General features: G+C 33.5%; 1 protein-coding gene across 3 annotated transcripts in view; it reads right to left on the minus strand.

The window, feature by feature from the left end:
- Positions 1–16,478, minus strand: part of CNTN5 (contactin 5) — a 1,391,352-nt gene extending 1,374,874 nt beyond the window's left edge. For all 3 annotated transcript variants that reach the window (XM_061204029.1, XM_061204028.1, XM_061204030.1), the window contains exon 1: positions 16,129–16,478. The gene's annotated coding sequence lies outside the window, so the exon portion shown is untranslated. The remainder of the gene's footprint in view (positions 1–16,128) is intronic.
- Positions 16,479–16,910: the final 432 nt, after the last annotated feature.

A 16,910-nucleotide genomic window follows, 5' to 3' on the forward strand; every position in this document is an offset into this window, starting at 1 on the left:
GTGTGAAAGTACATATAAGGTAGTAGCTTGAGCAAAAGCAGGGCAAGAAGGCAGCTTACTTTTATTTTTAAGACTGGACCAGCCTGCATATGTTTTAGGACAAAAGAAAGCTAGTGAAGTGGAGAGACTGAAGGTACTAGAGAGATGGCAAAAACCTGAGGGGTGGAGACCCAAGAGAAGGAAAAAATGATTGAATAAAAGCAGATGTGGAAACAAGTTTTGAAAAGGTAAAATTCGCAGGTAAGTTTTGAAATAATAAAATGAAATAATAAAAATGTTCAGAGATGGTTCGTGATGGTAAATACCTACTCCATCAAAGTTAAGGTCACGTTCTGAAAATTCAAGGCCAGCGCAGTCTATCTTACTCAGTTTTGTGTCCTCACTGAATAAATGAGAAATGAGGAATAGAGATTTCTAGATTTGAGGAGACTGGTTCAAGTTAAAACAAAATTACATTTCTTCCTCTTTATAGCTTTGGTTTACATCTCCTAAGTTGCTTATTATTATTACTATCATTAATATTACTATTATTATCTAGAAGGGCATTAATTAAATTTTGCAGTTTTGTTTTTTAATTTTATAATGAGCCCTAAAATTATGACTAAAGCCATGTTAATGCTAATATTTTGGATTTGTGACAGCTTTTTCTTCTTTTAACATAAAAGGTAGTTAAAAGCATATACAATATCTCTCTACATGCATCAGCAAAACCATTTATATAATAGATATTGTGAGGTTTTGCTTTATGCATAAAAAGTTCTGAGTAAACTTGATACACTGTTAATATTTAAATATGTGTTTGTGCCATCCACATGTCAACTTGCATTGCACATAGTAAACAGCAAAGAAACACAGGCTGAATTGAAGGGTACCCATTTTTTACTTTTATTTTTGCATGATCTCTTAATATTTCTTTTATTTTTCTTGGGTATTTTTCTTTGAATTTTTACAGCTTCAGGTTTTTAAAACTTAAATTATGTGGAAAGAAATGTAGTTAACTGGTAAATATAAAGCCTAAGAATAAAGGCATCAAATATTATCAAACACCAGTATTATACTCATTAATCAGGCAGGTACAATATTTATTCATGTATAATAGAATGTATTTAATGTACATAATTATTTTTATGATAAACCTTTGCTACAGGAGTTTTTTCCAAGACTCATAATTTAAGTCATGTCTCCAGTCTTTGAGAGTTTTCACAGTATTTGGGGAAAAAAACAACCTATATAAATATAAAAACAAGTAAAACGGTTTTGGTTCTAATCAATAAATTATATTTTCTTATTTTTCTTTCAAAATTTACAGACATTTGTGTCATACGTAATCATCTTTTGCCTTTTTCTCCAGTAACTGCCCCCCTCTAATTGGCACCTTGGTAACAGTAGTCCAAAGTGTCCAAATTCTTACCCCTCTGCTACTGAATAAAGATCCGATGGGGAATTCTTCTTATCAAAATCAAATTGATTTTACACCCAAATGAAGGATGAACTCCCCCCAACCCCCCTTCCATCCTAAAAAAATGCTAAGCCTAAAATTACTGAACAAATTAAAATGGGTATATGCTATTTGAGGTTTTGGGGGTTTTTTTTGGTTTTTTCTGATACTCTGACATGCTACACCATTTTTTAATGTAAAAATCTCTGAAATTTTTTCATAGATGTTTAGGAATGCCAAGGAACATTCCTTTTAAATGTTTGATAGGGCACTGCTGATTCCCCCAGGCCATCTATTTCTCAGCCCTAGGACCACAGAAGCTAATACCACCATTGGTTTCTTTTCTGCTTTTGGATTCAGTGCTCAGCAGCAAGTATACACACATTCGTCTTCTCCCTTGTTAAGCAACTGCCCACTACTCTGCAAAATCACAGAGATGAGAAGGTAGTTTTAGTTGCGCTCACTGGAATGTTTGTGACTCCGGCTAGCATCTTGTGTTGGACACTTGTAAACGCTCTATTTTTCCCTGATCTCAGAAAGGAGTCTTGGTCTTCTATTTGATTTCTACTGTTAGTGTTTGCTCTTGAGGCAGAGAGAATACAATGAACAGCAGCTTAGCTTTTCTGAGTTTGTCTAGTGATGGAAAAAATAAGAATGTAGATCCTTACACAGTTCAATAGTATTTCCTGTTGATGACACAGAGCTCTTGTTCAGAGGGAACTCCTTCAAAGAATGGAATCTTAAGATAAAGAAGACAGAAGCACAGGGAATAAAGGAGATAACAGCACTCCCAGACTTAAATAGTCAGTGATCTGAAAAGCTGAGAAACACTTTTAGGCTTGTTGTGATCTATGACCTTATGACATTGAGTTTATGGACTCAATTTTTAATTGTTATCAAAATGTATACCAGAATGAGGGAAACATTATTTTTATGGATAAGATAATTATGCTTTATTTAAAATAGACCCCAAAAGAGATATCTATTACAAAAATTTAATTATATTGAAAAGATCCAGGAAATGCCTTTTCAGTTTTCAGTTGTTTATTATTCTTTTGATAACTTTGCTATCTGATAGATATGTACCACATGTTAGCAGCTTGCTAATTTGTTGAACTGGAATAGAATTCTATGATAAGTAGAACTCAGAATTAAGTTTATAATTTATTTTACTTACAGATAGGACATTTTACTTACTGCTACTTGAGCTTTGATTCAATGGTAAAATTCAAACAATGTATGATACGTCATTTTTCATTATAAAACTTTTCCTATGTAGTATCTTACAGTGAGGTGTAAAATAGTATATATTCTCTTGATTTCTTTGTGCTAAGAAGTTTTAACTTTGTGGGACTGATTCACATTTATAAATGATATATAAAATGAAAAATATCTGCCCATGTTTCAGAAGTGCTAAAATAAGTATTGGTCTACTGCCCAATGTTTTTATAACAAGCAATGTTACATGTTTTGTAATGAGCCATGCAGATGTAGCAAAATCTAGAGATTCAGTGGATCTTGAAATTTAAATTAAAATTTTAAAAATGTTTAAAAACCTTCAACATAAATTCTTCAAGGATATACAAATTTGGTTTCTTCACTACAATTAGGAAAAGACCACTTGGACAAATAATGAATTTTACTGACTTTGTCAGGTCAAGTACCAAACCCAAACTTATATAGAGGTATAGTAAGAACACTGGCTGAGAGTTCATTCTGTGTTATACTATACTAAATGTAATTGCTTCTTACGTAGTATTTCTCAATAGTGGCATCTTCAAAGAATTGTTATTTAGAGAATTATGTTAGGACAACATTAAATAAACATTTCACTTGTTCACATTACACAAAGTAGTTTATAAAAATGATCAAAATATGTTCCTATCTTTAAAGCAGCTTGTGATCTCCTGGTAGGAAAAGTAGTTTTTGCATGAAGATATCTGGAAGCATCATTTTTGGCAGAAGTAATAATGTCAGCAAAAGTATAGAGACGGGAAATGTAATGACAGGTTTTGGTGTAGGTTATGGCTCAATCTACAATGTGTACATTGGTGTAGTTGCAGAGGAGCCTTTAAATGGTTTCTAAAGGACAGTTACGGAGCTCCTTGGCATACTGGCATACTGAGAATCTGAAATGTGTTCTTCAAACAGTAAGAGCCATTAGAACTTTCAAAGCAAAGAAATGGCATGACAAGACTTGAATCTTTGAAAGATTATTCCGTCAGAAAGATTGACATATTGGAGAATAGAGGAAGATAAACCAGACTGGAAATGTTATTCCAGTGAAAGATGCCTGGAACCAGTGCTGGGTGAATGTTATTTGGAAGGCTGGTTTGAAAATGAGAGGGATCATTTGTCCAAGAATACTCCTTTGCTTGAAGCCCTTTCCAGTCTACCCAAGTAGAATTGTCTCCTCCTCATTTTAACTCCACTGGATCTTTTGCACACAGCAGAGGGGGAAGGGAAAAGAATGCTATTTATAAAATATCTCTGGCATTTCACAGACATGTATTTTATTTCTTCAAAAATTTGGCAATGCCCCAAAGCATTTTTAATTGACTTCTTGCTGCTATGTGTTTCTTGGTTTCAGTTAATACGTAAAGAGAATAAGAAAAAGATCAACTCAGTAGACTTAAACTGGGGAAGGGCAAGAACAGCAGGTTAAAAAATGTTTTATTAAATATATAAAATGTTTAAAATATTAGGCATAAATTAAAACAAAAATATGATACTTTTTTTCATCTATTCCACTGGGTATAGAATAAGGAGTTTCATAATACACTGTACTGGCTACAGTGTAGAGAGACAGACATCCTAATACATTTTGGTTAGAGTACTAATTGGAACTATCCCTGTGGAGGGCAATTCAGCAGTAAAACCAACATTTTAAATGCACATTCTCACTGACCTAGCAACTCTACTTCTAGATCTACTCACACTTATGTAAAAATGCATATATAAGAATTTTCATTACATACTTATTAGTATTTGCATATAAAATAAATTGACAAATAATTTTAAGACAAGAATTATTTATATAAATTATGGTATATCTTTATTAAAGAGTAAAGTGTTCAAAAATTATATACCTTTTTGAATTGTAATGTAGACAACCAAAATTATTTTAAGAAAAAAAAGATATACTGTAACAATTTCATAAAGGATGTACATACAAAATCCTTTTGAGGATGGCTACTTCTGAGAGGAACTAGAAGACATTTTAGGGCTTTTACTATATTCTTTTTATACTGCTCATTGTCAATTCCGCCATGTTAGGAAAAAAAAGAGATGACAACAACAGTGTTCACCCTCCAGATTCTGACTTGTGAGAGCTGCTTTATCATGCAGTGGCCAGGCTGATAACACACCCAATGGAGCTGATCATTTGTATTCTATCATAAAGTATCTCAGGATCATATTTAAAGTAATTCTTGGATAGCACTCCACTCTTTATCAATGAAGGACTAGAAAAAACTAAGTATTTGTTGTTACTGGAAAGTAATTCCTCTACAAAACAATGTCTTTTTAAATTAATCCTTAATATGATGCTTCTATTATTTTTACCTAGGGAAAAAAGATTAATAAGAAGATGTATCTATTTGCATTTGTGTTTTCTTTTTTCCTCTTGAAAAACTTGAATTACCCTAGTGTGTTTGTTTGAAATGAAAGGATAAAAGAACCTAATGATAGAGTAATTTCTTCAGATAAAAAAGAAATTGATCTCAGACCATTTATCTAAACATTGGCTAAAGGCAAACACTAACCAAATAAAGATTAACATTTGGAAAAGGTAGTTAATTTGAAAATAAATCAAGATAGTTGTCTTAACTTTTAAGCATCTATTAAAGTTGTAATATGTAGGAGACATCTGATCATGCAGAATATCTAAGGAGAAAAATAAGGATGAGAACGAGAACACTAAATCATTTCTTTCTTCTAAATTAGTATTAATCAGAACAACTATACAATATATTTTAATAGACGGCATTTCAATATTCAGTCTGGGAAAATCAACCATGTATTTATATCTAAAGCCTATTATCTTATAAGACAACTACATGTAAAAAACATAAAGAGATACTTTTGTTTCAGGTGAAATATCAACTCCAGGCATTTTTAAAAGTATCTCATGATATGAATACTTACTTAATCACATCCTCATTGAACAGTATAAAATTGCTTTCTATCAGCTCCCTCTCCTGTCTGCTTTGTAGCTTTCTCTACCTTTCTTTTTTCCTCTGTCTCCAATATTTCCAGACCCAGTATAGTCTTACCACACTTTTTTGAAAGAGACTATTTTTTGTGAGATTTGTTTCTTCCATTTTTTTCTAATGTATCAAATCTTCTGCAATAATAAAATGATCTATGTATATTGGAGGAAGTTGTTGATTGGTTGTACAGATACAAAGCATATACATATTTAAAGCAGCATATTAATCATAAAAGTATGTTGATAATAACTCTTATTGTCAGAGTAGCCAAGCCAAAAAAGGTAATATATCAAATATTACTTGTAGAAAAACGTATCTGTAAAATGTTTCAAACGGAAATCTTTTTATTTTTGCTATTAAATCTAATGACAATTCACAATTTAAAAGACTTCCGTTTCTATTTGTTTTAATGAATTAGCAGTAAATTAACATTTAATGATTGTAACATGAGCCACTCTCACAATTTTTTTAATTAACAAGAACATAATAAAAATGGAAGAAGAAAATAAATGGGGGAACTTATTATTTTCAAATGAATATTTCCTATACTATTTTGCAATCACATGGGATTCAAAAACAATATTTGAAACATGTCCCTCTCCTACCAAAATAGAATCTATGCTCTAAATAATTTTGTAGAGGGACATTAAAGACTTCTTTTTTTTCAGGCAAATCAAAAGACAATAAAATAAAAAAGACCCAAATCAAGTAATCTCTTTAAATATGTGCAAGTAAAATTAAGACAATGAAAAGAAAAGAAAGCACCTATGAACAAATTTACAAGATTGTGCCAAGAAATTACATGAGTTTCCTCATACTTGGAAAACTGGAATGATTGTACCCATGTATATTTATACAAAATTCAAATGATTTTTCTGCCTTTAAATATTTCTTGAACCTAAGTAAAAAATGAGATTTTTGTAAGCAACTAGACCTAAAGATATGAAGAAAATGATTTTGCCTCCTGAATCTACAGTCTCATTTCCTTCTTTAAAAAAAAAAAAGTGAGGTAGTAGTCAGTATCATTCTTTTACAGGAAAAGAAATGAAATCTTAGAAAGGTTACCGTTTTGCTCAGGGAACCAAAAGGAAGCTGCTGAGCCAGAATCAAGCATGGGTGTAACAAGTCCATGTTCTTTCCATGGCCTCCCCAAATGCCAGGAACATGATCTCTTGTCTCATTATCTCTGTTTGGTGGAATCTATCCTAAACTCACCTGCCCACACCTACAATTCTGTTTCAATTTTCCTCTTCATCAAAACCTCACATCGCACACAGCCACTGAATTACAGTTGATCAAAACCTGAAAAGAAATCCTTTACTTTCATTGATTTCACCTCCCTTGCTTGAGAGATTAATAAACTGAGGAGATGACTTGTCCATGTCACAGCAAGGCAAAAAACTGGGGCTGAACCTCATCTTTTTTTTTTTTTTTTTTTAAATATTGGCTATATTCCCTGTGTTGTACAATATATCCTTGTAGCTTATTTTATTTATTTATTTATTTATTTTTGGCTGCGTTTGGTCTTCGTTGCTGCACACGGGCTTTCTCTAGTTGCAGTGAGTGGGGGCTACTCTTTGTTGCGGTGCACAGGCTTCTCACTGCGGTGGCTTCTCTTGTTGCAAAGCCCGGGCGCGGGCTTCAGTAGTTGTGCCTCGTGGGCTCTAGAGCGCAGGCTCAGCAGTTGTGGCACACGGGCTGAGCTGCTCCCCGGCATATGGGATCTTCCCAGACCAGGACTTGAACCCGTGTCCCCTGCATTGGCAGGCGGATTCTTAACCACTGCGCAACCAGGGAAGCCCTGAACCTCATCTAATCTTAAAATAAATGGTTAACATCTTGCTTTCAACAAAATCCCAATTCTTCAATTGTCTCCCAGAATCCTTTACATCTCCTCATTTGACATATATTAACTTTGTTGCATTACAAAGAGTTCTTTCTTTATATTAATTAACCTTTCTACTTCCTTCCAAACATCCACCTCATTTCTGCCTCTCTTCTCACCAACTGAAAAAGAGTCTTTGTCAATCCATAACTGAAACTTCCTTCAAGTCCTAGTGTTTCTCATTTTGTCTGGAGAGTCAGCTTAATCCATCCCCACAAAGACCATTTCTGTTCATCCAAGGTCCTTAGACTTGTATGACCAATATCTGAATAGCTATGCTTACTAGTACATTTTCTTAAGCTTCTTATTAAATTGTGTTTTGACTGACAATTTTCCACCTCTCCATTGTCAGGGATCAAACCTCTTACTTCCTTTGGATCCCCAAAAGTAAGTAGTACTGTAAACACTAATTTTGTAAGAAATGTCTATCCAAATAAATTACTCAGATAAAAAAGAAGATACACAGAATAATCTTTAAAGGATCATGGTCTATACATCTCAATATCACTTTCCACAGTTAGAACAGCATTGCACCTCATACAAAAACAGAATATTTTGGTAGACAGATAATTTAAAGCTTATATGTTAGAATAGGAATTGAAGTAAAATCAAAATTTCTTCCCAGACTTGTTTTTGATGTTTCTAACACTGTCATTTTTTTTGTCATTGAAAAGTAGGTTTTTTCTTTTATATTATCACTACTGCATGACATTTACTATCCTAATTTTGCATGTAAGGAAAGGTTAAGTAACGTTTCTAAAATAACACAGCTAACAAATTGTAGAGCCAAGACTTAACCCTAAAATTAAAACACCAAATCCCCTAATCCATACTGCCTCTTTATATTAGATATATTACTATAATTATCAAAATAATATTTACTATCTTCTCTGTTGCTACTATGACTACTACTATCTGGAAGAGACTGTGTAAGCAAAGCTTCACAGCTTCACAGTTAATCCACCCCTGTAAAATAAGTATCACCAGCACCAGCACCATAAATATTCCATGCTTAATAACTGAAAGAAATCAAGCTTATTTATAACAACATATAAGAATTGCATATTTTCACAGCATCTAAGCCATGTTCATTTTACCATAAATTCATCTATATCATCAAGAGACTAGATGGGTCTAAGATGCTAAAGTTAGCACTATAATGAGATGTAGAAAAACACAACATTCACTTGAAATGGTTAGGTGAATCTTGGAAGAAAAAGTACTTCAAAATAATTTAGGTACTAGGAAGTAAACGCAGCAATTAGCAAAAGAACGCTAGCATGAAATAATCTATGCGGGAAAGTCTCAGTAGGAGTAAACTAACAGCCGTCTCCAAAAGGAGAAATACTGAAAATTTGCATCTTAGCTGTATATACTATATAACTGCACATTTCACACTGAAGTGTATTCACCCTATGTGCTTATTTCCTCCACCAGCCCATGAACTACTTATTGCCCTTTATATTCTTACTTAACTACAACTGCCCACTATAGACCATTTGAGTGAGTGAAATAATGTAGAAATCGCTTTCAATGTGAAAAGAATTACGTTTTGTTAATTTTACTCACTGAGGTATATACCACCAAGACCACATTCGGGAATGAAAAACAAACAAATACAGTCATAAGTTTTCAAACACACTTATTATGGTAAATTTTCATGAAATCAACTCTGGATCACTTAACTTAAATCTCAAGTAACCACTCGTTCCTACTAAGGTTACTGCTCTTTGAAAACACTGAAAATTTCAAAGTAAGTTGTAGGTGAGTAAATATCTAAAGACAGTAAAAATTCAAAGAATATTAAGGACCATTTATTCTTTGAAGTTGGAGAATATATTTTATATTTTCTACTAGGGTTATTTGCAAAGTTTGGTTATATTCATAGGGTAGAAAAAAACCTCAAATTAGCCATTAATCATTTCAGCCAGTCTTCCACCTCATCTTTAGTACATTAACGTGTCACCTTTAAATACTCAGTATTTAAAGGAAAAGAGAGTCTTAAAATATGAAGTCACCCCATAGGGACATACAAAAAGCTCTTGTCTTTGTCTAATACAAAGAAAAGTTTGAGAGAAGACATCTGTAAAAATAATATTATATCAGAAACCCAGCAACATATAATTGCCTTTCCACTGAGTTGCACTGTGCCAATTTTACAGTTTATCATGTTCAGCTCTACAGAAGAAAATTTTTAGCACATATTCATTCTAAAATAATTTACATCATGTTATTAAAATTAAGCATAGAGGAACTTTGGTTCAGATACAATGATAACTAAATACTATTACAGGCTCAAATTTGCTCTGTTTAATTCCTTTGTTATTATAACAGTAAAGCTAGAATTTATATAAAAGTTGATATTTGAGTTATAAAATTCAGAGAAATACTGCCTATTTCTAGAGAACTTCTACTTCACTTTCTGCTTTGCATTTTATTAAATGCTAAAATTGTTATAGCCCTAAGGAAGCCCATGATTTAAATTTTATCCTAACTTGTCAATTCACAGGAATATTTCCTCCTCACATTTCTCATTGATTTTCTATTTTGCTTAGTGTCCCATTAAACATGTATTACTGAAAAAAACAACTGCCAATATAGAAAAATAGTATTAACAAAAGAAATGGATAGTCCTCTATAAATATACAGTGGAAAAAATCAATTACATTTCTTTTCCTACTTGGGTTTGCAGGTTTCTTAACTGAAAGTGTCAAAAACCTTCTCCCTTTTGATTTAGCTGCTGAGTGCGCACTAAGTTCATTGTGAAAAAGTTCACATCTAGCAATTAAGTCGTCTAGACATTCAGTTTTTCGTTAAGAGAATATGGGTATAGCTGTTTCCTCTGAGTTAATATAATTGGATTTTTAGTTTTCTAGTCTTAAAAGACAATGTTTTACAGATAACCAGTGGCAAAAAAATATTACATATACTTATACCCTAATCTTGATTTGAGTAGGTATCAAAATAATTAAGATTTTCACAGCAAGAAAAACGTATAAACTATAAAAATCTCTGACCTAGACGTTAAAGAGAACTGGGTTCTAATTCCATCTTTTCCACCAAATGTTAAACATGACACTTCACCTCTTTTTATCTTTATTACTCTTCACATTAAATTAGTGAAAATACGAGCACCGTTAAGGCTCCCCCCAACACTAAATGGTATTGTCACCTTTTTTCTAAGTGTCCTAATAATTTATTTATCATCAATAACTCATGTGATTTGTGCTATATTTAATGACATGCTTACTTTAGCATTAGAAACTCTCATTCACTAGCTCACACAGTCATTAGAATAATGGCACTGAAAGAGGAAGAGTGTCAAATTATGAAGTTTAAGGTATCAGTTAATAAAAGACATAACTTTTGAATTTCTTATCTTTAAATATACTCAAAATTGACAAAATTAATCATCACTAACAAATAGTTTTATTAATTTTTTAACATAAGAGACTAGATTAAGCTAGTCTATATCTTTTAGATAAGAATATAAAGAGGAAAGTTTCAAAATAACAAAATAAGACAAAACCAAAATCTAACTGAGATTAAATATGAGACTTTTCTAATGTTTTCAGAAATACTGGGGTGGGGGGGGCACTTAAATTTGTTTAGGTGCCCAGGAAACAATTTTACATTTAATGACTATGAAAAGCCAATTAAATAAAAATTTATTTCTAGAAAACAAGAATTCTTTTTAAAATTCCTACTGTAACCTGTATTTTCCAATTAATATTCATCTTCGTCATCAGGGATTTCATATTATTCTGTCATTTTAGGGGCTATAAAGTACAATAGTATCTTATCAAATACTGTATCATTTAAAACTCAATTCTTGTATTAAACTGAAATGGGAGAACTTAGGATAATTAAAATTAAACTCTTTGTTACCTTTACTTTCAGAAAATTTTGTTCTTTAATACATATAAACATGAAATTAAATATATGAGAAAATAAAGATGAAAGTTCATATACTTAAAAGTAAATTTTTCACCAAATAAATGTACCATTTCTCTACTAGTTATCTCCTAAACACAAACTACTGCAACTAGTGAAATATTTGTGAAAATACATTAAGAATCTTGCTTATGACTCTAGACATTATAACTATAATTACCCTATTATGAAATCTCTCTCAATAAGAGCCCCTTAATTTTTTTTAGCCTCATGATGAATGTTTCTGCCAATATTATGACTATCGAGAGAAAGAGAATTTCAATCTACCTTTTATCACCTAACTGATCAGCAAAATTTCTCTTCCTAAACTCCATATACTATAGTTACTCTACTGGATCATAATGGAAAATGAGATGATTTCCTTCTTGAGCATTTAGTAGCTAGAAGAATGATAAGGATCAGATTCTTATTCCCCCTCATAAAATGTTTATGCATATAATTACACTTTTCCAGTCAACAGTCACAAACAAGAGTTTTTGATCACTCAGATGAATGAAATACTTTCACCTTCCTCCTTGCCCGATATACAATTGCTCAAATTTTGGATAACGTTCAAATTAGCCACTTTAACCCTTAAGCAGGTCTATATTTTAGAGTAAAGACACAAACTATAAAGGTATGTTTGTGGGGAAGCTTATACAAATACCTTAATACTTTGTTTTCTATCAAAATTGCAACTTTTTTGGTTTATACAAGTGAATATAAGAAATATTTGGAACCATGACTGGAGTAAGAGTAACTGTGCAAGTCCTACCAGATCTTTTAAGAGAAGTCCACTTGTTAAAAATAAATAAAAAGTGGTATCCACAGGGAAGCAAGTTATTTAGGTCATTATGGATTTTTAAGGGACCACTGAGAAAACGAGAAGAAAAATCTGTTTTGCAACTGTGTTGTTAAATGCATTCAATAAAACATTTTTGGAATTGTTTAAAAATGACAGTGATCACAAGGAATTCCAGCTCAAGAAACGCATGGTAAAATAACATGACTGTACTTTCTAAAGTTTCTCACAAATGAAAAATCTCACACTAGTTTATATTAGATTAAGAAGTGGTGGATTCATTGATTTTTTGATTTCCACAAAAAGGACAGAACTTTGATTCATTTTTCAGAATTACTTTATTGCCTATTTCTGGAGTTCCATTTCCCTGTACTAGAGAAAAGAAGAGCTTCCATATTTTGGCTGACTCTTAAGTCTTATAAGCTCATGTTTCCATTGAAACATTTAAGAAGTCTGTAAGGTCAAAAATACAATATGTGATACTCTGTAATATGAAATTAAAGACTGTGTTTTAACTTAAGGGGTTGATAAGGATGAAAATGCTCAATATTTAGCTTATACACATATTTACAACAGGTAAAACATAAATGAAGTTAAATACATAGTCATATCAAGTTCATGGGAAATAATTTAATACCACCACACAACTTAAAAAAATTTAATATCTTCCTAAAAAGTAAATATATAATAAAGCCATTTAAAAAATTCTTCCCATATCCACTGTATCACTGCAACACTATCAAATTTGTTTTATTCATCTTCATGAAAATAATTAACAAGAAAACTGTTCAAAGTATCTGGGAAGAATATAAACGGATAATATTCCATTTATCACAACCTTTCTAACGTTATACACTTGAATATCAAAAAATATAGAAGAGGAAATATTAATTGAAAGGGTCTGGGTAGAGACATGGGATATTGTTCATAATAGTTTTTAATCCTAAATCTTAAGTGTTACAGAGTTTTTATATACTTCATTACTTTTTAAATGCACCAGTCTCTAATGTAGAGCTATTGATCACAAATGCTCAGAAAACAGACCTCGCAGAGATTCTACCGCTTTGAGCTTCCGACCAGCCTCTTTCCTGCTATAAAGTGCTAAGAAGTTCATGTAACATATAAGCACAGCCTTGTAACACTAATTTAAAATATCTTGTCAGAAATACAAACCTCTCTTACTTTATGTTTGTATCTTCAGTAATAAGAAATGAATAAATCTGAGCTCTTGAAGTCAGAATTTTGAGACACCAAATTATATAAATGTATGGGTCTATTTAAATTAAGAGAAATAAATTTCCGACCTCTCAGTAAACAAATTTTTTAAACATATTTAAAAAGAAAGACAATTCAAAGACTACAGGTAAGCAAAATATGTGTGGTAGGTTGGATTCAGCATATCACTATATTTTAAGCATCTTGGCCTCATCAAATTCCTAAATTAGTTTTTAATGGATGGGGAACAGTAAACTCTGCTATAAAACTTTGTCTTAGCCAATCGAACTTAAATATAGTTAAATCAACTTTAACCTATTACAGCCATCCAGACAAGTTTCCACTTTTTTTAATTTCATAAAATTATATCTTTGTGTTAGCTAGAAGTAAGACAAACTCCCAAAATGACTTGGCTAGCATAGCATGCCCTTACTTTCTCCATCTAGATAGCCCTCTATCCTTTACTGACACCCTCTGGTCCTGATCACTAAGTCACTTTTGACATTAAACCACACTCCAACCTCTTCCCTGAAATATAAATATATAAAGAAATATATATTAGCCAGACCTGGTCCATTTTTAATAGATAGTGTTATTTAATTGGACACATAAGATTAAACTTTCATAAGAAACTAATTTTAATTATTTTTTAAAATAAACATAGCTTATGTGTACATTCAAGGTGTGATTTTTCATCTTCCTAACTTAATAAAGATTTCAGACCACCTAATAGTTGAAGTATTGCTCACTTGGGAAACACTAAGGTATTTCAGCAATCTATTTAAAAATCCCACGACTGTAGCTTTTCAGATCTATTTTCAAATGCATCCTCCCATGCATGTGCCTCAGAATTTACAGACAAAATCTGGCATTTAGTTAATCTATTGGGGTAATGTTCTTTTTTCTAACTTTTGAGAGTTCAAACTTTCTATCAGTTGTATATGGAATCAAAGAGAAATTAAAATGAAGTTTTCCCTACTCATTTTTTAGTTTTCAGAAGTTTTAAATAAGAACAATTTAAAAGCTCCACCAATCCCTGCACAAAACATTGGCACTTACATTGTAACAAGCATTTCACTGATTTTCTGTTTTCAAATATGCTTTAATACCATCTCACCACACTCCAGCTACGTTACTTTTCTATTTTATTTTTTATATCACATTTCCTTTTTTAACTTTTAACTTTGAATTTTGTTTTTTGTTTCTTTCACTAGCCTTACTTGGTCTTTATAACATCTTTTATTTTTTAATCATTTGTTTTATGTAATGTATTGTTGCATAGTCATACTGTTTATTTCCACTTGAATCAAAAGAACATATACCTGTCAAGTTTGAGACTCAATATACTGGTCCACATAAAACTTATAATAATTTGAATATGAAGTAGGAAAATATGCCAAGAAACATTTGCGAGTGGCTTAAAACTGATTACAGGCACTTTGAAAAAAATAATGACCTAATCATTACTAATTCTTTTATGTTTAAGGTCACGATATTAATCACGATGAACTCTTTTAAGCTTGCTGTGATAGTCATAAGTTATTTTGGCAGTCCTGTTGTAGTTCAACAGTAATCAAAAATACCTCTATTAATTTTAAAATTTGATCTCTATTTATTTGTTTGTAGCTTTTAATGCTAGTATCCTAATGTATATCTCTTTCTTTCATCCTTATTTCCAGCTAAAATTGAGAATCAAGGGAGAGGTTTGCCATCTCTATATGATTTTATCTTTTAAATTAAGGAAAAAACTTGACGAACTGAACACAGGTAAAGCACCTCACATACAACAGTTTAAAAGTTTTTTTTTGCTTCCAAACCTGTACTTTAATTAGCACATTGATTACATTTTTCATGACAGAGAGGTTATGAAATGTAAAAATAAAATAATTCTAAAATAAATAAGGGATTCTTGGCTTTTCAAAATAAAGTTAATTAAAACAACTTAAAATTTTTTAGGTTGTTGTACACTATGTTCATATATATGCAAATTAATATCCCCTCCCATTTTTCAAGAAAAAACTCAATAAGGATGTCTGAACAAATTTTTATAATCTTTTAAAATATCTGTGACATTCCTACACAACATTGAGAAAACACCTCACCATAATCCAAGATACTGTTTTTTCAGTCTCTCGAACTTTGTAGAACTCCACTTATAGAGCATCCCTACTGAATTTAACAAGTTATTGCACTGCCAAATGCCCAGTTATCTGGGCTCTGTTCTCACAACCACACTCCCCAGTCACAAGACATACATCCAGTAGCTGAGAAAGACATCCTACTTTTTGAACATTTAGTTTCTTTTGTAGAAAAAATCTTACCCTCTCCTCGCATCTGTCACCTTAGAGTTTAACTGTAGGAATTGTTTACTCTCATTCTGGATGACATTACAAGATAACACAAATAGGTAATATTTAGTCTTGCCTCAACTTTTCTCACCTGAAATCCCAGCAGAGAAAAATAACATGTTTGATTAAAAAAACAAAAACAACAAGCAGCTTTATGTGACAGTTTTTAAATTCTGGCAACACGGCAAGAAAGGATGGCTTTGCACAAGCGAGCGTGTCACAAACTGTCAGCGCCTGGGAGACCAAGTGCACAATCACAGACAGCAGTCACCGGCGAAGGAATGCCAGCCACTTACCAAGCAGACGCCAGACTCCCCTGTCCTTCGTCCGTGACTCTCAATTCCCGTCTCTCATCCTCCTGCCCGTCGGCACAGTTCAAATGGAGCAGTTGCTCGGGTCCTCCCCAGCCTGTGGCAGAAGACAACTGCCGAGTTTTTAATCCTTCAGAGGGAATCCTCCACCTCGCCCGGCCGCTCCCTGAGGAGGGGACCCAGGTAACACATGCTTCCCGCCGGGCGCTTTCACTGCACTTTGGAGGCCGCCTCCTCGTAGTCACGCTCCTCAGCTCGGTAGTCGGTTATATTCGGAAGTAGGTGCGGCGCCTCCTCCCGCTGGAGCGTTTGGGGCCCTAGCGTTCCGGCCAATGCGTCCGCGCGGCCCGCGCGCAGAGCCTCTGACTGGCTGTGCGGCCCCGCGCGGCCCGCGCCCCGCCCCCGCCCCCGCCCCCGCCCCCGCCCCACCGCCGCCCGCGCCTCCCCGCCGCCAGGCTTCAGTTAGTGCGTCCCGGGGCGTGTAGGTCCCTTTGCCTCTGGAAGGGTTTTCTCTGAGCCTCTACGCGTCTCGCTAGTCTGCTGCTATTTCCCTCCGCGCCTAACTCCGGATCCCGCCCCGCCCCCGTTTTCTGACCCGCAACATTCCCGAATTTCAAGCACAGATTCCAGCGCAGACGCGACAGCGACAGACCGCACGGGGCATCTCGGATGAGTCCCTTGCCCTCTCGCCGGCTGCCGTCTCTCTTCTCTACGATTCCCGAGTCAGGCGCCTTTACCTCCCGCGGCAGCACCGACTGCTGCGTTCC

The sequence above is a fragment of the Eubalaena glacialis genome, chromosome 10, assembly GCF_028564815.1.
Source record: "Eubalaena glacialis isolate mEubGla1 chromosome 10, mEubGla1.1.hap2.+ XY, whole genome shotgun sequence".
Lineage (NCBI taxonomy): Eukaryota > Metazoa > Chordata > Mammalia > Artiodactyla > Balaenidae > Eubalaena > Eubalaena glacialis.